The sequence below is a fragment of the Mustela lutreola genome, chromosome 3 (assembly GCF_030435805.1).
Source record: "Mustela lutreola isolate mMusLut2 chromosome 3, mMusLut2.pri, whole genome shotgun sequence".
Taxonomy (NCBI): domain Eukaryota; kingdom Metazoa; phylum Chordata; class Mammalia; order Carnivora; family Mustelidae; genus Mustela; species Mustela lutreola.
In genome coordinates this window covers 18,336,931-18,360,960 of record NC_081292.1, presented here as the reverse complement: position 1 = coordinate 18,360,960, position 24,030 = coordinate 18,336,931, and positions in this window count along the sequence as shown.

Genomic DNA, 24,030 nt, shown 5'->3' with positions numbered 1-24,030 from the left:
CAGAGTCGGGTGAATGGCATAGGCATGTACGACCTAGGCCACAAAATTTAAGAAGACTAACATCCTTGTTTCCTGAAAGGTTCTTATAATGTTTCATATGCTGATTCTACACTTCTGTGAACTTAATAGAGAGCCTCCTTAAATTTTTAGCTCTGGCCCTTTCTCTTATTTCATCCTACTCTGAACCCTGAAGTAGTGATCTGGCAGAGACTTCAAACCGGGACAGTTGTCTTCTGCTTGCCTTAACTGTCATTTGGGGTGTTCATGATTGGCATGGACGATTTCACGCCTTAGCCATGTTCTTGCTGGCACAGATCTTGATAACTCATAGCCTGGTGGTTCTCCATGTTTGTGTGCATGGTAAATCCTACAGGATGCTAATTTAAAAACGTGGATTACCATCTCTTACCCCAAAAGTTCTGATTCAGTGATCCTCAGAGCACAGTTTGAAACTAATTGCTCTGGTCCTTCTTAATGTCAGCTGTGTGTCCTTCAATCAGCTCTATGTGAAAATACAACAGGAACTTGTGGCAGAGACATTGTTACAGGGTCACCAAACCCTGCTTCATTTTCTTTCTAGAAACACAAGCCACAACTCCCACCTACCTTGAAGTCAGGTGAAGCCATGGGACTGATTTCTGGGCAGGAGAGATACATGTCACATTTGGGAGAGGTCCATAATAAAGGCCCAGGGGATTTTTTTTTGTTTTCTTCCTTCTGTCATTGACCAATCAGATGTAGAGCATACAAGGGCCAATCTAAAGACACAGGAGATGAGAGGAACCACTGAATGGAAGGATCTCACATCTCTAACTGCGTAAGCAGCTCCCCTGGATCCAACATGATCTGGTCTATAACGTGAGTAAAAACGAAACATTTGTGAGATTAAGAGTCACTTATAGTTTGTGAGGGTTGCCGGGGGGAGGGGGTTGGGGAGAAGGGGGTGGGATTATGGACATTGGGGAGGGTATGTGATTTGGTGAGTGCTGTGAAGTGTGTAAACCTGGTGATTCACAGACCTGGGGATAAAAATATATGTATATAAAAAATATATGTTTATAAAAAATAAAAAATTTAAAAAAAAAAAAAAAAAAAAAAAAAAAAAAAAAAAAAACGAAACATTTATTGTGCTAAGCCACCAAGATTGTGCGCTCAACAGTCAATATCACCTTCCCTGACAAATGTGAAACTCAGTTTTCCCCTCTGATCAAGGTAAACAAACAAACAAACAAAAAGCGGGGTACTTGGCATTAACATGCTGAATTACTTTTTAAAATTTTCCTTTGTATTCAGCATATTTAAATTCATGTTTAAATATTCAGATGACAGAGAAACACATTAGCTCCTTATGGAAGATCAAAGTGTGGGCTCTAGAATCAGACTACTTGGGTCCTCATCCCAACTCCACCACTCACTAATTGATATTTGGGAAGAGATGTGTAATCTTTCTGAGCCATGGTTTCTCATTTATAAAATGAAAGGGATAATATCATCCTATAACTGGTAATGATGGATGGTAACGATTATGACTGTAATCATCATCATCATCATCATCATTAGCATATAGTTAACATGATAATTTTTATTTTTACTAACATTCATAATGTATAAAGTATATAATAATAATGTAGCTATAAGATATAATAAACCTATTGTATTACTATTAAACATCAATAATAATATTGACGTTCATGTGTTATATATAAATAGTAGTTCAGTATTTATATATAACAATATATTAATATTAGTAATACATATTAGTAAATATACATTATTAGTAATTGAAAAATTGCTTAGTAAAATTGGAAACGTCTTACATGTATTTTTTTTTCTTGATCATATTTTCAGTTTTACAAATCCAGAGTTTGTATCCCTTGTACTGGATGTTGATGTTATAATTCTAATTAAGCTGAAAATATTCTTAGTTAATCCACAAGGTTGTTTGATAGCATTTTTTGTAAATAATTAGTGTCTTTTACTTTAGCAAATATGTGACCCTACTGAGACACTGTGAGGAGTGAGGGTACCAGCCACTGTCCTATAGCTGCACAGGGATGTTTTATGTTGTTGGTTTCTACTTCATGAAGTTATGCCATGATCTGTTCTCCAGGCTTTTTGTATCCGATTAAAATTAATAAGAAAATGTCTGAATTTTGTGTTACTCCTGAGATCTAAACAGATTTCAACAAGATGTCAAGTTAAATCCAACAAATGTGTACCCACAATCTTTGCCAATAGTATTCCAAGAGACACTGAAGTCTCTCTTATGAAAATTTTGACTCAGAGAAGTTTCATCTTTTAATAAATTAAAAGGAGAAAAAATGACTCATTTTACATATCAAAGATAGGCAATCTATATGTTGATACATATTACATTAAAAACGTGTATATGTGAAAAGTTATAATTTAAGAGTTGACAAGAACAGATTTCTTTTTAACTGCTTTATGGAGGTATAAATAACATCCGCTAAACCACGCATGTTTCAAATGTACCATCTGATATATTTTGACAAACGTCTGCCCCCATGAGCTTATCATCACAATCAAGACGACAAATCTATTGATCACCCGCCAAAATTTCCTGTGACCTTTGAGAATTCCTCCCTCTTTCTTCTCTCTAGGAATCACTGATCTGCTTTTAGTCACTACAGATTGGTTGGCATTTTCTAGAATTTTATAGAAATGGTATTCTATAGTATGTACTCTCTGTTTGGCTTCTTTCTTGGCTTCCTTATTTGGAGATTTACCCATGTTGTTGCATATGTAAACAGTCCATTCATTTTTATAGTTGAGCACTATTACATTTTATACATCTACCACAATTTGTTTTCCCCTTCACTCAGTGGGCATTTGGATTGTTTCCAGGTTTGGGTTATTACAAAATAAACTGTTACATATATTCATGTAAGTGTCTTTGTATGGACATGTGCTTTTATTCCTTTTTGATAAATTCCTAGGAATGGAACAGCTGGATCATGTGGGAGGTGTATATTGAGTTTTTAAGAAACTGTCAAACTGGGGGGCACCTGGGTGGCTCAGTGGATTAAAGCCTCTGCCTTCGGCTCGGGTCATGATCCCAGGGTCCTGGGATCAAGCCTCGAATCAGGCTCTCTGCTCAGTGGGGAGCCTGCTTTCCCCTCTCTCTCTCTCTGCCTCCCTCCCCACCTACTTGTGATCTCTGCCTGTCAAATAAATAAATAAAATCTTAAAAAAAAAAAAAGAAAAAAGAAAAAAGAAACTGTCAAACTGTTTTCCAAAGTGGCTGTACCATTTTACATTCCCATATGCAGTGCATACGATTTCAAGTTCTCCCATAGCCTCATCAGCACTTAGTATGGTCAGTGCTTTTATTTTAGCCATTCTAGTAGGTGTGCAGTGTTGTGTTTTAAGTGCGCATTTCTCTAATAACTAATGTAGGTGAATGTCTTCACAGGTGCTTATTTCTGTTTGAATATTTGTGGTAAATAAAGTTCCTGTTCAATCCTTCTGCCCATGGGGGGGGGGGCGTATTTTTAATATAGGATTTCTAAAGTTTCTTTAAAATCCTGGATATAGGGGATGCCTGCGTGGCTCGGTCTGTTGGGTGTCTGACTCTTGATTTTGGCTCGGGTCATGAACTCAGGGTTATGGGATCAAGCCCCACATTGGGTTCTGTGTTCAGCAGGGAGTCTGCTCATCCCTCTCCCTCCTCCTGCTTGTGCTCTCTCTCTCTTTACTTTTTTTTTTTTAAACATCCTAGATATATATCCTTTTTGTGATATATGATTCGCAAATATTTTCTTCTAGTTTGTGGCTTTTCTTTCTCTTCTTCACAGTGGGGCAGAAACGTTAACATCAGTCTTTTAAGAAAACAGGACACTGGCCTTAAGTCAGTTGTTAACAAAATAAACTGTCAGTTGTGCTGCTAAAGCAGTCCATGTTTATTCACATATGATTTCCACAAGGTTTGGTGGCACCTTGCTTACCTAATGGCCTTGGTGGCAGGGGTACCCTTTGTCTTTGACACTCCTCTCCTTTTTACTATCCAATCTGCCTTACTTATCCTTCATACAGTTAATCATTGAATGCTACCAGAGCACCCTTTCAAACATGTAAATCCAGTTTCATTGCTGTTTTAACTATCTCTGATCAAACGAGAAACAGCCAGGATTCTGAAGGCTCAAGCTCTTCACCACCTCCCAGAACGGTGTGACACTTCAGAATTTATAATACACAGAGCATGGGAAGGTACATGTGACAACACACAGCTCCCACCGACCCGCAAGAGAAACATACAAACCAGCCCAGGTGTCTCTGTAGAAGGAGACCTAAGAAACATGGATCTGCTTACCCCATAGACTGAATGAGAGGGCAGGCTTTCATGTACAAACAGGTTCAAACCCTGACTGGGCCACACTTTAATTCTGCAAATCAGGGTAAGTCATTTAGTATCTTTGTACTTCAATTTCCTATTCTCATTCAAAGAATGGGTAGGAGATAATATATCTAAAACTTACATAACATGAGATCAAATGATACTTTTTCATTGTTGTTGTCTATAAACAATAAAAGGAGTACAGGAAAAAGTTGTTTGGCTCAATAATAATACCTGATAATATTTATAGAGAGCTTTCCATGTGCTAGGGGTACATCACTCTTATTTCTATTTCACACATGAGAAAACTGAGGGAGACAGATTAAGAAAAAACAAAAAAACAAAAAAACAAAAAAACCTTGTTCATATGATTATATCTGGAACAAGGACTTTCCCATAGGCCTTTTGAATGGGATGAAATCCCTCAAGTTATCTGGTCTACTTATTGTCTGTCTGGTGAATTCTATGTCAGGGTTTCTCAGTACTATCAGTGTGGACATTCTGAGCCAGATAGTTCTTCGCTGTAGGAGGCAGTGCTGTCCCTGTGTTATGTACAGCAGCATCCCTGGCTTCTAGTCACTGAATGTCAGTAGCACCTTTACTGTCCCCCCCCGACCAAAGTGTGATAACCAGAAATATCTGTGGGCTTTACTGAATGTCCCCAACAAGATACCATCCCCCCTGTCGAGAACCACTTCAATAAATGAAACAGCCACTCTGTAAGTAGATAGAGTTTGGGCCTATAGGTAAATGAGTTCATAGCAAAACATCACCCTGGACAGTTAATACAATCTCCAAATCGTGTGCCTGACTTGTGAGGTTGTCAGATTACAAAATGCTCAGGTAATGCAGGGGGGCCTGAACTTTGACTCCCACTTAAGAAGTGGGGTTTTGAAGGTGGTTGTCACTGTGATGCATTCCGGATCCTCCGTCACTGTCATCAAAAGCTGGAACATGTCTTTGGGACACCTTCCTGGCTAGGCACATCTGTAATGTTTCAAGCTTTTGTATGCAGGAGGCCAGTTCGTTCAATTCAGGGGAAGAGAGCCTTCCAGAGAGCTGGAAGTAGGGCCCTGGGTCTTGGTGGGAGCTTTTTGCCAAAGGAGTTAAAACTGTGGCTTCTCCTGGTCTCAGGGGGTGGCAACACTTGCAAATGTTACTAAGACATATTTTCTGGGGTCTAGAAGAAGATGAAAAGTGAGAAATAGGTCATAAAAATTACCAGTGGGTTCACTTGGCCCTTGTTGAATGGATTCTGTTCCATAGGCACATCCAGTTGGACCCTTGGTTTTTTAACAAATATTTGTGGCCTCCAAGCCTGGGGTAGTTTATTCTCCTTCATAGATTTAGTCCTTTGTGAAGGAAGAACTTGTGGGAACTGAGAATACAGGAAGCACATCTGGTGGCCTACATGGTCTGCTTCTTGGGGAATGGGGGTCAGAGTGAGTGAGGAAGCTAAGGGTGTGCATCCCACCAACTATTTGCTGGAGAAACTATTTTAATGCTAAAAAAGGCTTGGTGGTAATGGTAGGACTTGCTGTGTGAGCTTAAGAATGACTTCTCTTCTGAAACTCATTCTCCTCCCTTGTAACTTAAAAGAGTCTGACTAGACCATGTCTGATGTCCTGCTAATCAAAGAGTTATCGGCACTGGGGTGACTGGGTGGCTCAGTCAGTCAAGTGCCCAACTCTTGGTTTGGATCAGGTCATGACCTCAGGGACGTGAGATGGAGCCTCACATCTTGGCTCCCCACTTAGCATAGAATTGCTTGAGATTCTCTCCCTCTGTCCCTCCCTCCCATGCTCGCTTTCTCTCTGTGTCTCCCCAAAATAAATAAATAAGATATCTATTTTTAAAAAAGTTATTGTCAGTGCTATGGCTAAAACCTGGGTTTCCTGACTGGTTCTTCTCTTGGAAGAAAGCGGAGTTCTCAGTAAATCATCATCAGGAAAGAAGTTTCAGCTCTTATTTTTTCAGCTCTTATATTTCAGGTCTCACAAATTTGTTCTTGAATACCAATAATTCAATGGAGGTGTCTTGAGAGCAAGTGAAATGGCTTTCTAGTTGTAACTGAGATATTTTCATCACTTACTCCTGAGAGCTTCAGAGGAAATATTTTTATATTCTCGGTGCTGAGAACTCCTTTTTGTTCAAGATAGTGATGGTTCCTTGCCCTTTTGGAACTTACAGCTTGGTAATTATGAAAATACTGGACAACAAACTCCAGGTCCCATGTGAACCCTCTGAGCCAAAGAATGCAATGATTGGGGTTGAGAATACCTCCTTTTCTTGAATTAGAATTATATTTCTCTATTTTATTTTCCTCTCTTCCCAAAAAGTAAGTTGGAAATGAGAGGGGCTATGAAACAGAAGACAGTGACGTAAGTCTTGGAATAAACTAGGAGTGCCTGGGTGGCTCATTCAGTTAAGTGTCTGCCTTCACCTCAGGTCACGATCCTGGTATCCTGGGATTGAGTCCTATGTCTGGCTCCCCACTCACCGGGGATTCTGCTTCTCCCTCCCCATCTGGGCTTCCCTCAGCCTCTCTCTCTGCTCATGCTCTTTCTTAAACAAACAAACAAACAAACAAACAAACAAAATCTTTTTTAAAAAATGTCTTGGAATTTCAATGCGTTACGACCATGACTCTTGCTATCTGTATAATCCCGATCCTCCATTTTCTCATATGCAAAATAGGAACAGCATTTTGCTGGGCTCTTGTGAGAATCAGATTTCAAGCCAGTACCTGGCCTGTAAAATGGGTACTAAACCAATTGTCTCAGAACCATGGGACAAATGTAAAGCCAATAACAAAATGGGCACTGAACGTTTTAGGCAGGAGAAATGTTCACAAATATTGGAGAATATTAGGGTCATGTAATTTGCAAAACCCAGGAAATAACTGTCTCCATAATGCCAAATACTTTGAAACTTAGAACTTTATGGGGAGCTAAATTTTAATGTTTCCTTGCAGATGTCTGGCATTGAACAGATATAACCAAAGAACAGCGCCAGTGTTTGCTCTTATTATAACATGGTCTTTGTAATCGGTCATTGCACTGATTCTTCTGAATTCTCTCAGACAATTGGGATAATAATGACCAAAAGCACCTGAATCTACTCTGTTTTCCATGCACAGCTTTAGATCTGGCACAGGCTGGGAGGTATGAGAAGTATAAAATCTAACCCTGCACATCTCCAAGACTTCATTTAACATTCATTCATTCATTCAAAACAATTTATTGAATTCCCGCCATATGCCAAAAACAGTGACAGCGCTAGAGAAAGCCTAGTCCTTGCCCTTAGAAGGGTGATTGTCTAGGGGACAGAGCTATAAATTAAGTAAGCAAAAAAGCAAACCTGAGAGTCCAGCTATGATAAAGTATTTTATCAAGAAAGCTATGGGGCCGTGAGCACACATCGTAAGGACTGACCTTCCTGATGACTTCTCTGAGAAAACAAGACTCACATCTGGGGAAAGGTAAAAGAAGATTGAGTCCAGTGGGAGTAAAGAAGATTCCAGGCAGAAGAAACAGGATGAGTTCAGACCCTGTGTTATGGGTGAGTATAGGAAGCATATAAAATGGAAGGAAATTTCTGTGGCTAGAGAGGGTCAGTGACAGGGAGACCGTGGCAGTGGGTCTGGACAGTAGGTGATATGAGGTGGTGGCCAGTGTAATTCAGTCACATAGGACTGTTTCAGTTTTAGCAGGAGCCAAAGCCTCCCCATTTCCCGACGAGCAATGGGAAGACACTGATGACGACTTTAAGGCAAAGTACATGATTGATCAGATTCATGCTGCGTGGAAAGGCTGCTCAAGCTGGTGGGTGACGAATAGATTGTAGAGGGGGTTGAGGTAAGAACATGCAGAGAACCACTGAGAATCTATTGAAGTTTACGCGGAAAAGAATCACAGCTCGGAAGGCTGTTTTGTTTGAGGTCGAGAAGGAAAATGCAAATATAGGAGAGATAAAGGAGATGTGAAATCCACAGGACGTGCTGTGGACTGGCTGTGACTGTGGGCAAAGTCAAAGAGGTTGAGGACGAGTCTCGTGCTTCTGGTTCCACAGCCAGATCTAGAGCAGACCCTCTGTTGCCACAAGGGTATGAGATAAGGAACAGGCTCAAGAGTATTAGAAAAACATAAATTACGTTTTGGACATGTTAAGTTTAGGAAGTGTTTGGAGGAGATATTCATCAGGATTCTGGAAGGACGCCTGGCTGGTTCAGTTAGTATAGTGTGCAACTCTCAATCTCGGGGTTCTGAGTTCAAGCTCCATGTTGGGTGTAGAGATTACGTAAAAAAAAAAAAAAAAAAAAAAAAAAAAATACAATAACATCATAAGGATTCTGGAGATGAGACCAAGCAAAAGTAAAGGTTTCTTCTGTATCACTACACTGGAGAATGTGAACCATGGTACCGGTAGGAGATATGCGGATGAGAAATGGGTACTGGTTTCCAGCCAGCCAGCTCGAACTCCAGGAATGAGTAAGGAGCTGAGTGCTCAGCCTCAGGAAGAGGCTTGGACGGTCTGGGCTTTTTCCGGGACAACCACTCCCATTTCTTGTGTCATCCCTCCGGCTTTCTTCTGGAGTCACAATTCTAGCTGCCTGTTCCCTGAGACTGTGTGTGCCTAGGGCCCCAGGGGGAGGGCCATGTGCAAGGAGAGCCAAGAAGAGAGTCCCACTTTGCTCCAGAAAGGATGTCTCTGATTCGAAAGGTGTCCTTGCCATTCAGAACTCATCACGAAACACAAGGCTCTTTGACGGTGAGAGGGAAATAAGATATAAGTGGCTTGCTGAAAGGAACATATGCGGAAGAGGGAGTCTAGGAAAGGTTATTATTCTTCCATATATAGGAAATGACTTCATCCTGATGTAAGGAGAAAGAACAAATGGAAAAATATTATTTGAGAGTGCCATTTTTGACCGAAGTTAGAAACACATCACATCTAATTGCTAGATAAGCTCATTTCCCACTCACTCACATTCTATTGTTACTTACCGTATTAATTCTCCCACCCACTTGGAGAAAAAAAAATTAAAGTGCATCAGTGTGATATCCTTCTCCCCACTACCACCACCTGTTTTTTTCTTCACGGAAAATATAAACTGTCCCTTTTAGCAAGACTGGAGGATCTTCATCTGTTATGTGCCACTGAAACATGAAAAAAAGGTAGCTGGAAACAAAACATCTTATTTCCATCGTCCCTAAAACTTCCCTCTTTCTGTTTGATAAGCATTCACTTTGTTTGACTTGAACTAACACATCAACTAAACAGGGAGAAAATGCTGAAGCAAAGGAGAGATTCTTCCATTAAAGGGTTTGCATGATACTTGAGATTGGCTTGCTTAACATCTTTTCCATCCTCCTTGGGTGTGTTTTCCAGGCTCAGAGGCTGCAAAGCTGGCTTCCAGATGTGATTTCATTTCTGCCAGTTGGGTGCAGTGATTGGCAGTGAAACTGAATTCCAAACGGGATTAAGTACGGAGCGAGGCGGCAGGATGCAAGGCACTCATTTTGCTTGTGCAATGGAGTAGACCCAGCATCACTCTGGAGCTAATTCTAGAGGTGGTTACTTGTATCTTGACAAAGGGTATGGTTATCCCAGAAGAAGGCATCATTTCCAACTCTGCAGCTCCTGCCTGGACTAGAGCTAGCCATCTCCTTGGCAAGTCAGTTCTGCGGTGTTATCCTAGAAATCAGTGCTGGAGGCACAGCGTTTCCGGTCCTTTCAGGAATTTGGAAAATACCTTATTCTTTGTAGAGTAGAGCACAGTCATTGGCAGGTACACTCCAGGACCAGAATAGTCGGGTTGTAATCCTGACTTAGCTAATCAGTAGCCCTCTTACTTTGGGCCACTCTCTGAACTTTGGGGTTTTCCTCTGAAAAATGGGAAAGTCACTTACGACCAGGGCTGTAGTGAGGACTAAATCTGTGGGCATACACAACACACTCCTTGCAGAGCCTGGGACACAGGATGTACTCGATACATATTAGTTGTGACTGCTATTAAATCCTTTACTACTTACAACAGTGAAAGTGTTTCCTTCTTCCCGCATCTGAATCCTGATTGATACAAAGAGGATTCAAGTTTGTCATCAGTTGCACAACTCTGGATGAACTGCATTTTTAGTTACAAGGTTCATAGTCTCGAAGATGAATATGATTTTGATGGCCAATGAACTACATTTGAATACTTGCAGAATCTATTTCTTCAAGCCCTGAAATACACAGGAAATATTAAGGAAATAAGCAATGAGAATAAAGGCAAGTGCAGTACTCTTCAGGATTAATAAGGAAAGAAAATGTAGGTTTTTTTCCCTCGTATATTTGGTCTTTTAAATTTTCATGAAATCCACATGAAAGTTGTGATTTGCACTTCTGCACCTACAACTGGAAACAGTATTCTGAAGTGCCACTGTTTCTTCCCTTTGTAAAATATTTGTTCATTTCTGCTTGGTACTGGCTGCCAGTTGCAGGAAGCATTTAGAAGTGAAAAAAAAAGCATTTAGAAGTGAAATGCAGGAAGCATTTAGAAAAAAAGGGGGGGAGGAGTTTATGTAAAGTTGCACCTAAAGATTATTCTGGGCCATTAAGAACTAAGAGTAAGAACAATAGACCAGCAACTGAAGTGACTTTCCTCACTCACTCTTTTGAGAGGAGGTATGCTCAATCAAGATCAGATTAAAAGGAAAAGAGGGAACAACATTAACAACTGTGCTTGCTGTTGGCTATTCTTACCATTTGCCAGGCCTTGTCCTCTGAACACTAACAAGATCCCTGTGAGGCAGTATTATTATTATCCCCACTTTACTGTTGAGGAAACCAAAGCATAGAGAACTCTCTTTTCTTGTCCCATAGTTACAAGGGACAGAATCAGGGGTGAACACAAAACATATGCAGTACCGAAGTCCACACATTTAATACCTGCATCACACTGCCTTTATTTTATTAGAATAGCTTTGCTAGGTTTTCATCTTTACTTATTTTTTTAAGATTTTATTTATTTATTTCAGTGAGAGAGAGAGCACAGGCAAGGGGACAGGGAGCAGGGGGAGAGGGAGAAGCAGACTCCCCACTGAGCAGGGAAACCCGAGACACTGGGCTCCATCCCAGGACCCTGAGATCATGACCTGAGCTGAAGTCAGACACTTAATACAGAAGCTTAACCCACTGAGTCACCCAGGCATCCCACCAGTTTTTCATCTTCAAATCTAAGATAGAGTTCTCAATATATAAGGACCCATACTCTTCCCATGCTAAGAGAAGGGACAGTCTGGAGATCAGGGGTAGGCAGCCACAATCTCTTTTTAAACACAGCAGAAGCCAATTTCCTTGTTTATTTATTTATTTTTTAATTTTTAAAGATTTGATTTATTTATTTGACAGAGAGAGACACAGTGAAAGAAGGAACACAAACAGGGGGAGTGGTAGAAGGGGAACAGGCTTCCCTTGAAGCAGGGAGAGCCTGATACGGGGCTCGATCCCAGGACCCTGGGATGATGACCTGAGCCGAAGGCAGACGCTTAACGACTAAGCTACCCAGGCACCCCTTCCTTGCTTAATTGTGTGTGACATGTAGCAATCTATAAACTATGACATATCCAGCCATCCACACACAGGTAAACTGCCCAGAGTGAAGAGTGAAATTACATCTGTCTTCTCACAAGCCACGTGTCTTCTGAAAGGCTGCTCAAACTAATCACCACAGGTAGAGACAAAAGAGCTTGAGTTTCTCAAAGTCTGATCTTCATATTTCCAACACATGAAAACATCCCGTTAGGTACTGATGCTTATTACCAGAAAAGAGCCTGTAATTTTTCGTCATTTGGCAAGTGTTCAGGTATTGCTAACCTTCAAGTTTTAGAAGCAGAGCAGGCATTTTATCATGAAAATATATATGTGTATTAATATGGAATGGAAGGAAATTTCTACTAGTGTGTTCAGCTGCATTTATATAATCGTTATTTCTCTTTTCTTCCCTATTCAGTGGAGACCTTAATTAGGTACTATGAAAAATATTTTTTAAATTCTCATTTTGCTTTTCAGTAGTAGATAAAGACTTTCTTTGAAAACACACACACACACACACACACACATCATACATTCTGAAGGGGATATTTTTCCAAAAACAACATTATATGTAAAATTCAAAATAATACAAATACAAATATGTTCTGTATATTTATCTGAATCACTTGGTGTATAAATTACGTAAATGTTCATCCTTTTTTTCAAGGTAGGCCAATAAAATGAAGCTCTATTAATATCTACATTGCCTCACTGAAAACATTTTAAATCAAATTCATATCAAATATGGAAACAAAAAAAAAAGAAGAATTACATCGATTTTCCAATGCCCTATGCATATCTATATTAAAGTCTATGTGTAGAAACCAACCAGTTTATCAGGAAATATATCAGTCTGCAGTTGGGTCAAATGGTGTGGGTCCAATATGAAAGTACAGAAAATACCCTTCAAAAACAACTTAAATATACATATACTCCAAGGAGAGTCTGTCCACTAGTGATTCAGACAGAGGTACCCATGAGCCATTTAGGCTTTAATCTTGTGGCTGGAGTTGAGTTGGAACTGGTTGGAGCAGAATTTGTTTATCCAATGTATCTGGAGTCGAAGCCAGTAAGTCTCCTAGCTCTGAATACCCTTAAATGCCTATTCCCATTTGGACAGGGTTGATAAGCCTATCTACAGATAATTAGTCCCCACAGTGAGCTCCTGCATGCACTTTGGTTGGACCAAGCCATGTTTTGAAAAATGGCCTCCTCCACAATAGTATCTATCTTTGGATTTCAGGCTTGTGAGGTTTCCTTCTTTCTCGAGTGTTTGAGGTAAATGTATACATTGGCAAATGTGACTGTTGGCCTATCAAACAGGAGATGAATGAAAGACAACAGAACAGTAGATCAAAAGCAAGTTACACTGCTCTGCATTCCTAGGGAAGGATGGATGGGATGGGTCACAGTAAGACAATCTAGGTTTCATTAAGGGAGGAGAATGGGGAAGAACAGGATGGTAGGAAGGTAGCCAACCAGCAGAAACCTACAGGAGCATGGGGAAACAGCCTGAGGGAATTAGCTGAGACAATTTTGAAGAAAGCAGTGACAGGGATAAAACTTTTGTAGGGAGAACCAAAGAGAATTACCGAATCCAGAATGGGAGTGTTGGGGGTCATGTTAATCTTCACGAACCCTTTAAGTGGTTTTTCAGACAATAGTAGTTGTTCTTACCATTAAGAGTTGAGGATTTTTCCTGATCTCAAAGGGAAGGCTGTCAGCTTTTACCCATTGAGGATGATATTCACTGTGGGTTTTTCATGGACAGATTTTATAAAGTTGAGGAACGTTCCCTCTATCCCTATACTTTGAATTGTTTTAGTCAGGAACGGATACTGTATCTTGTTAAATGCTTTTTCTGCATCAATTGAGAGGACCATGTGGTTCTTCTCTCTTCTCTTACTGATTCGTTCTATCACATTGATTGATTTGCAAATGTTGAACCACCCTTGCATCCCATGGATAAATCCCACCTGGTCATGGTGGATAATCTTTTTAATGTATTGGTGGATCCCTTAGCTAGGATCTTGTTGAGAATCTTGGCATCCATATTCATCAGAGATATTGGTCTGAAATTCTCCTTTTTGGTGGGGTCTTTGCCTGGTTTGGGGATCAGGTAATGCTGGCTTCATAGAGTCTGGAAGTTTTCCTTCTGTTTCTATCTTTTGAAAGAGCTTCAGGCAGGTAGGTATTATTTCTTCTTTGAATATTTGGTAGAATTCTCCAGGGAATCTGTCAGGTCCTGGGCTCTTGTTTTTTGGGAGGTTTTTGATCACTGCTTCAATCTCGTTACTAGATATTAATCTATTCAGGTTGTCAATTTCTTCCTAATTCAGTTTTGGAGGTTTATAGGTTTCCAGGAATGCATCCATTTTGTTTGGTTGCTTAACTATTGGTATTTAACTGTTGATAATAATTTCTGATGATTGTTTCTATTTCCTTAGTGTTAGTCATGATCTCTCCCTTTTCATTCATAATTTTATTAATTTGGGTCCTCTCTTTATTTTTTGATTAGTTTGGACAGTTGTTTATCAATCTTATTGATTCTTTCAAAAAACCAGCTTCTAGTTTCATTGATGTGTTCTACTGTATCTCTAGTTTCTATCTTACTGATCTCTGCTCTAATCTTGATTATTTCCCTTCTTGTATGTGGGGTTGGCTTAATCTGTTGTTGATTTTCCAGTTCTTTAAGGTGTAAAGAAAACTAGTGTATTCTGAATTTTTAAATTTTTGTGAGTGAGGCTTGGATGGCTATGTATTTCCCAATTAGGGCCGCCTTTGTCATACCCCATAGGTTTTGGACCCATGTGTCTTCATTCTCACTGGTTTCCATGAATTGTTTAAGTTCTTCTTTGATTTCCTGGTTGATCCAAATATTCTTAAGAAGGGTGGATTTTAGCTTCCAAGTGGATCAGAAGAATAAATATTGTTAAAATGTCTATACTACCTAGAGCAATCTATAGTTTCAATGTCATCCTGATCAAAATTCCACCAGCATTTTCCAAAATTTTCCTAAAATTTGTGTGGAACCAGAAGAGACCCTGAACTGCTAAGGAAATGTTGAAAAAGAAAAACAAAATTGCAGGCATCACATTGCCTGATTTCAAGCTTTACTACAAAGCTGTGATCACCATGGTACTGGCACAAAAACAGACACATAGACCAGTGGAACAGAGTAGAGAGCCCAGATATGGACCCTCAACTCTATGGTCAAATAATCTTCGACAAAAATATACATTGGAAAAAAGAAAGTCTCTTCAATAAATCGTGCTGGGAAAATTGGACAGCTATGTTTAGAAGAATGAAACTTGACCATTCTCTTACACTACACACAAAGATAAACTTGAAATGGATTAAAGACCTCAATGTGAGGCAGAAATCTATCAAAATCCTAGAGAAGAATATAGGAAGTAACCTCTTTGATATCGGCCACAGCAACTTCTTTCAAGAAATGTCTACAAAGGCAAAGGAAACAAAAGCGAAAATGAACTTTCAGGACTTCATCAAGATCAAAAGTTTCTGCACAGCAAAGGAAACAGTCAACCAAACAAAGAGGCAACCCATTGAATGGGAGAAGATATTCACAAATCAAACAAAGAGCTGATATCCAAGATCTATAAAGATATACACAATACTCATAAACACAATATATAATATAAATATAAACACAACACTCAAAAAACAGATAATCCCATCAAAAAATGGGCAGAACACATGAGCAGACACTTCTCCAAAGAACACATACAAATGGCTATGAAAAATGTTCATCATCATTAGCCATCAGGGAGATTCAAATCAAAACCACATTGAGATACCACCTTACACCAGTTAGAATGGCTAAAATTAACAGGACAGTAAATAATAAGTGTTGGAGAGGATGTAGAGAAAGGGGAATCCTCTTACACTGTTGGTGGGAATGCAAGTTGGTTCAGCCACTTTGGAAAACAGTGTGGAGATTCCTTAAGAAGTTAAAAATAGAACTTCCCTATGACCCTGCAATTGCACTACTGGTTATTTACCCCAAAGATACAGATGTAGTGAAAAGAAGGGCCATCTGTGCCCCGATGTTCATAGCAGCAATGGCCACAGTCACCAAACTGGAAAGAACCAAAATGCTCTTCAACGGACGAATGGATAAAGAAGATATGTTCTATATCTACAATGGAGTATTATGCCTCCATCAGAAAGGATGAATACCCAACTTTTGTATTAACATGTTCGGGACTGGAGGAGATTATGCTGAGTGAAATAAGTCAAGCAGAGAGAATCAACGTCATATGGTTTCACTTACTTGTGGAGCATAAGGAATAACACAGAAGACATTAGGAGATGGAGAGGAGAAGTAAGTTGGGGGAAATCAGAGGGTGAGACAAATCACAAGAAACTGAGGACTCTGAGAAACAAGCTGAGGGTTTTGGAAGGGAAGGGGGTGGGGGATGGGTGAGTCCAGTGGTGGGGATTAAGGAGGGCATGTATTGCTGGAGCACTGGGTGTGGTGCATAAACAATGAATTACGGATCACTGAAAAAAAAAAGTTAAATTAAATTTTTAAAAAAGAGTTGGGGATTTTTCTTTTTTGGTTGAATCTTTTTGTTTTGTTTTGTTTTGCTCTCTTCCCTCCCATCTGATAATACTCAACTGATATTCAGAAACCCCAATATGTCTGCCTCTATAGTCTAATCGTTTGCAAAAACTGACTCAAGTCACAAGATTAGAACAATTAGTTTGAGATTTACAGTTATTCAATTTATCAATATTAAAGCCCAGGTCAACTCCACGAATATGCAAGTTACACAAATGTCACCAGACCCCACCCTCAGAAGGCCTTTCTTGAGGTATAATGCTCTAAGGACACCATCTTGAAATTCTTAATAATTCACTCTTTGAATTGGAGTTTTGTAGGTCAAGTTGGACAGGACAGTGGAGCATGAGCAAAGGGCCTGGAGCCTCGGCACCCAAGCAAACCACCTCTCGCTGCCTCCATCTCTGCCTTCCTGCCTCCCCGGGATAAGTTCTTAGCCACCTGCTCTGCTCCTCCCCTCAGCAATCATTGACAAGCTCCACTTCTGGGGGTCAGTGCAGCAAGGGCTGGGATCAGGTTCACACACTCTGTGTGCTGAGTAGTAGGGTGGGGGCCTGGGCGTCTGGAAGGGTCTGACTCACCCTCAAATGTCCCTGTCCCCAAGGGACCGTGTGCTTAATTAGAAAATTAAAACCGCCATCAGAAAGAGAGAGAATGAAAACAAAGGACACGGGGAAAGCTTTGTACTGCTTTTTGTTTTTTGGTTTTTAAAGATTTTAGTTATTTATTTGACAGACAGAGATCACAAGTAGGCAGAGAGGCCGGCAGGGGGGTGGTGGGTACGGGAAGCAGGCTCCCTGCTGAGCAGAGAGCCAGATGCAGGGCTCAATCCTAGGACTCTGTGATCACGACCTGAGCCAAAGGCAGAGGCTTTAACCCACTGAGCCACCCAGGTGCCCCATTGTACTGCTTTTTGAACAAGGGGTTCCGCATTTTCATTTTGCACTGGGCCCCATAAATTATGTATCTGCTTCCAACTAAAGATTCCTTTTTTTTTTCAACTAGAAAGAAAAATGATTAGTCCAGCACTATTCAAACATTGTTTAAAGGACAGGACTCATTTTTCAAGGAAACACTATGGGAATCACCCCCACTTAAAAGAGATCAGAGAGAAGCTGCCTTTTCCTGCTATCCCATGAAGTGCAAGGCCCCAGTGATTCTGTTTCCTCACTCTCCCTCCTCCTACAGGAGACCGCCACCCAGTTGTGCAATCCTACAGCTCCAGAACAGACCATCTGAAAATCAGTCGGCTATCCCATACTCTTCATTGACAGAGGTGGAAACCCAGGCCCAGAAATGAATTAGCTTCTCCAGATTCACAAAATGTTTCATGGTCGAATCCTGGTTAGTATCCAGATGACCTTATATCCAGGCCCATACTTTCCTTCCTGTGTTGCCTCTCCTCCGATACTTCCTTGCAGTTTATGGAGGAACAAGCCTGCCTTGGTGATGTTGAAGGATGCCCTAGATGGCATCCACCATGAGCATGTTGGTTGTGGCTGAACATGTGTCCTAGGGGGATGTCCCATGCCAAGGACACAAGTCCTGCTTGTTCACCTAAATGTCCTCTCTGCCTCACTTCTGCTTTTTCACTCTGTATTTTCCATATGCTAGCCACTGAGCTAAGAGCTTTGCTGAGATTAATATACCCTTACTTCCCTTGGTACCTCCCTAAGTGGTCAGAATCTGTACTCCTTATTCTAGACACAGGGATACAGATCCCTAAAAGGGTTAAGTGAAGTCCATCCAACCAGGGGTGGCAGAGCTGGGATTTGAGCACAAATCTGGCTGTCTGGCTCTCTCCACAGTCTTATGCATCCACCTGTAGACAAGCCATCTCCTCTACTGAAAAGAGGCAAAATCAGAACTAGTCATGCCTGTGCTCCTAGGGCTCTCCAACCTCTTTTAGCTAGGAACCTAGAGATCTGAGGACCTAATGGGCCTCTCTCCAATGGGGTAACAAGCATCACCCACTGCAGGAGGCTGCCTGTGTTTAGCATCTCCTAGATTCCCAAGGATGGAATAGGACTAACTATGCACGGGAGCTCAGATAGAGTTGCTCAAGGTGCATATCTCAGGAGTATATTCCAGAGGGAAACTAAATCATCAGTTCTAATGACTGTGTGAGCTTCTGAGCCTATAGGCCCTGGGGCTGCAGAGTTGCCAGAGTCCACTGTTCCCTGGGCCCTCTTCTAGCGGCCACTCTTGGCGGGTTGACAGGTTTTACCAATAAGGGACAACTCTGTTGTTGCTTCTTTTTTGGATCACTCATAACACTTTAGGAATTTTGCTACAGCTGATGCCCTCAACCACTGGAGTCTGGACACAAAGTTTGTCCCCACACTAAGGAAAGGAGGTGGGAGGTTGACAGTGGTCATGTTTTATCAATATTGTTCTTTTTCTGCCTCAAAGGAGACATTTGGGGTGCTTTGTTATTTGGGGGCTAAGTTCTCAGCTTAATTAACACTGAAAATTTTGTTCCCAGACACACAAGAAATTTGATGTCACTGCATTGCAAGATAAATACTATTTACAATATAATATCTGTAGGCAATAGAAGCACTCAATATATGTGAAAGGCAGTTTCCTGATTTTAAAATTTATGTCAGATTCAGGAACCCATAACTGCCCTTTCCCTGAAAGCTTCAACAGAGCAATACAAAATAATAGTAGTATATTTTACATTAGATACATTCATGCATTTTTACCACAATATGTATTAAATATGTGTTATTTTCTAAATTTTGCACTAAGGGCGGAGGACATGGGAATATATTGGCTCCATCCCCTCCCCCGAATATAACTGGACCAAGAACTGAAAGCGTTGTGATTCGAACAGGTTCTGGGTACAGGAAAGGCAAAAAGGAAAGAGTGGTTGGTAGTACTTGGGGTTGGTATATGTGGGGCTGGGAGAGATAGTTCAAGAAAGCTTCATAGACTAGAAAAGTACATAGTAGAAAAAGGAAAACACTAGGCAACATTCAATGAATTTATGTGTGGTGTTTTACTAGTTAACTACCTTATTTAATTGACATGATCTCATTTGGCTTTTGTGCTACACCAAGAGTTCTATGACAAAGGGATCATCTCTATTTTACCAGCAAGATTGTTTTGAGGAACGATCAAATAGAAGGTAAAATACAGAGCTAGGACCCCCTCCCCCAGTGTTTTTTGTTTTTGTTTTTAATCCTAGTTACCTTCTCTTTCCATTATATAAGATTGAGGGCAGGGCACAAGGCTGCTGGTTATTACTATAATACCACAATACCCAGTGCGTAGTCTATCTCCATGACTCAGCGATACCCCAGCAAGAACATAGTAATTCATCAGAGCCGCAATACAACTCTGTTATCATAAAACTAAAGAAGCCCTTGGAATTGGGACATCAAATTCAAATCGCCACACTGTCACAAGCTAGTGGGATGACCAGGGGTAAATCACTTAGCCTGTTTGTAAGTTTCTTATCCTGTACAATCAGATAAACTCATGCCCAGGTCACAGAATTACTGCAAGGGAATGTTTCTTTTGGAAACACATACTTGATTTTAGTTGAATCTAAATTTTAATTCCCTCTACCACTCCTACAGTCCATAGCAGCCAACCCCAGTAGCCTCCAACCCATCAAAGATGACGGAGCTATGGAAAACTGGTGAGCCACAGAGTGACAAGGTCAAAAATGTTTTCAAATTCTTCTTTCTTCTTCATGTCACCTTTCCTTTAAACCTTTGTTCATCTCCCCTTAAAATTCTTTTTCAGAAAAGTTGACCCTCCCATGGGTGAGACACAAACTCTCCCTTGAGTATTTTCTTCCAACTGTTCCACCTACTGAAAGGAGGTGGTCCAACATTTCACTGCAGTGGGTGTGGATACAGGGGGATACGAACATCTGAGGCCATTGTGGTAATCAGCTCGCAGCTGCAAGAAAGAGACAGAAATGCAGAATCTCCCTTTATAGCCACAGTGAGAACCATATCCAGAAATATAGTCAGAAGTTTATTTTAGGTGATTTATTTTCCTTAACAGATCTACTTCTAATTATTCTGTGCACATTGGAGCAACGGCTCTGAGCATGGGGATTTCTCTAACATTCGCGTCTGGCAGGGTCATCAGAAATCCAGCACACAAGGATCCGTGAGGCCAGGAAACTAATACCAGGCAGCAGCCAGACCTCATCAAGCCAGCATTTCAGCCAACGGGGCAGTTCCTTAGAAGGGGGTGGGGATGGCTTTGTAAATGTCAGGAGGAGCAGGGAGGGGAAACCAGATGACCTCAATGCCCGAGCAGTCCAAGCCCTGGCCATCGCTAGGACCAATGATCTGATAAATGAAAAAATGTATGTCAGCTGACAGGTCACTACACAACCATTGTGTGTTTTCCTTTAAACCCTGAGAGCCAGAGAGGAGGTTCCTTCTGCTGTTCGCAACCAGAAATTGATGATTTATTTTCTCACACGGGGACTTGGAAGCAGGGACCACCTCACTGTTTTCCACATGGTAAGCTGTCCTCTCACGTGGCCAGGCAGGCGTTCCCAGCATAGCCTGCCTCCACCTCTGGCCTCTCCTGGGTATATTTCAGCTGGGATGGTTTTGAGTCATTTACATTATGGAAAGAAATAGGGAACAATTAAGTGTGACCACTTAGCATGTCTGTCTTCATAAGATTCTATGGCATGCCGCATCAAATTTGAAAGCAAAAACGTATAATTTCAATGAAGTGATTTGTTAAAAGATTAGAAGGTGTAAAAGGCATCTTTTGTGGTGTTAGAAGAGACTTGACAGATGTAAATGATCGAATTGCATGTTTTTATAAGATTAATGCACTATAGATACCTGTAAACACTTGTTTTTTTGTTTGTTTTTTTTTTTTACTCATCTTCCAGGAAAAGTAGGTTTCAAATAACTCACCCCTCTTTGAACAAAATCGCGTAACTATCCGCCGGTTACATACATGAGTGGATCAAAGGCCAAATCATGTCGCCAGGATCTTGGCACTGGACTAACAATGACCACATCTTTTTTTTTTTTTTTTTAAGATTTTATTTATTTATTTGTCATAGAGAGAGAAGCGAGAGCAAGCACAGGCAGACAGAGTGGCAGGCAGAGGCAGAGGGAGAAGCAGGCTCCCCGCCAAGCAAGGAGCCCGATGTGGGACTAGATCCCAGGACGCCGGGATCATGACCTGAGCCGAAGGCAGCCGCTCAACAAACTGAGCCACCCAGGCGGCCCAATGACCACATCTTAATGGCACTTTAAATCTACTTTCATTGCTTAAATATCAAATGCCATTTTGTTACTCGAATCAGCAAAGTAGTGATAAAGGTGTTCCAATTCTGAGTCCAAATCTCTATCCACAATACTGATATAATGAATTCATGACTAATTTATTTCTAATCACAAATTTTATATGTGGTATCCAAACAAATACAAACCTTTCGCTGGAAGTTGCCCCGGAGATCATGAAATATTTAGGCTTATAGCTTTGTTCTGCTTTCCTTTAGCATGTAGAACTAGTATCTTGATCGATAGCCCAAATTCAGATTATTCCTGTAGTCTAAAACAGAATTTCCTGCTGGGCAATTTGTTCAAGAGAATTTCTTGTAAAATATCACTAATCCAGGAGATTTGGAGTCAAATTTGCATATTCATCCATTTTTAACCCTTCCCAAACCACTCTTAGGGCACAGTTTGTTAGTTCCCTGAGTTGGGCTTTAGATTACAGTGTACTCGCTGGATTTTGTTTGAAGGCTATTTAAAGAAAGGATGTATCAGAAGGTAAGACATTAAAGAATGAAAAGAAAATCCAGTTTTGGCAAGGACTTGGAAGACAGGACTGCTCTCACATTCCCTGTTACAAGCAGTAATTAGTGCTATCTTTCTGGAGGGCAATTTGGCAACAGGTATGAGAAGCTATAAACATAGGCATTCCCTTCCATCCATTAGTTCTACTTCTAAGAATCTAATTCAAACAATGCATTAGACCAGTCTTTATAAAAGATGTGCATAAAAAGACGTCAACTCAGCATTCTTCATTCCAGTGAAAATGAGAAACTATCAAAATGCCCATTAATTAAAGATTGGTCAAATACATTACGGTGCCTTCAAAAAAGGAAACAGTGTCGTTATGAAAGTAATGATATAAATCAGAATGAAATGATATTAAAAGTGGTTTCAATATTGTTAAGTAAAAAAGCAGGTTCCAGAGCAGTGTATTTGTGATTCTACTCTAGTAACTACAGCAGTAACTTTATGTGTGTGTGCGTGTGTTTGTTTATACATATCCATATGGATTTGCGTGTGTATACACACAAAGTCAGTAGCAGTGTGGACAGAGTATAAGCAGTAGGTACACAGGGTGGTAGGAAAATGATGAGAAAGGTGATGATTACTTTTTAATTTCTATTTCTTAAATTTTCTTTTTTTTAAAGATTATTTATTTATTGATTTGACAGAGATTACAAGTAGGCAGAGAGGCAGGCAGAGAGAGAGGAAAGGAAGCAGGCTCCCCACCATGCAGAGAGCTTGATGTGGGACTCCATCCCAGGACCCTGGGATCATGACCTGAGCCAAAGGCAGAGGGTTTAACCCACTGAGCCACCCAGGCATCCCTATTTTTTAAATTTTCTAGTTAAACTTTTTAACTCAGATTACTCATATCAAAATAAAACACGAAAGTAGAGTAGGCTAATTCAGTTGCTTGTACTTCCCTAAAGGAGAAACAAAACTGCTGCCCAGATAATTCATTGTCCAGACTAGTCTGGCTGATAAAGGACTCTTGAGGCTATTTGAATAATTTAATCTAAAGAAGTTAGGTAGCTAATACAGTATCAGATGATTTATCTAAAGTTATTCTTATAGAGACTACAACAAATTTTCCTTGTCTCTTCCAACTTTCCTTTTATTCAGAACATTCTGACCACTTTTTCTTTTCTTTTCTTTTTTTTTTTTTTTTTTTTTTGTCTCTGTCCTGGTGATTAGTTTGTCTTTGTCTATTAGGGAAGAGACATGGATCCCCTCCCCCCACTGCATAAATCAGGGTACAGCATTGCTCAGCACACATACACGGCCCCTTCGTTCATGGTGACTCAGATTCTCTAGCTGTATTTTTCATATAAAACCTCTTCTGTCCTCACAGTCTCTGCCTCAGACTGAGAAGGAGGAAGAATATTTAGGTTTCCAAAGTGCAGGAAGAATTTGGATAGAGTCCTCAGACAACTTACTCATTTTTTTTTTCTCTTCCTGTTTCTGGCTGAGATATGTGATGTTGGAACATTATAAATCCACATCCCAGTCTTTAAAAAAAAAAATGAAATACCTCTGTAAAGAAACAAAAGCTTCTGAATTGGATGCCCTTTGAAATCTATCTAGCTGTAAATAGTCTTTAGAAAAAGCAGTCTGGGTGTTGAGAGCAACTAAGTTGGCTGGGGCTACACTATTTGTATGTGGCACAGCCAGAAGTTGACCCGAAATCCTCACACTCTTGGTCAGATTTGGAAAGGGATTGGGGGAAGAACTAG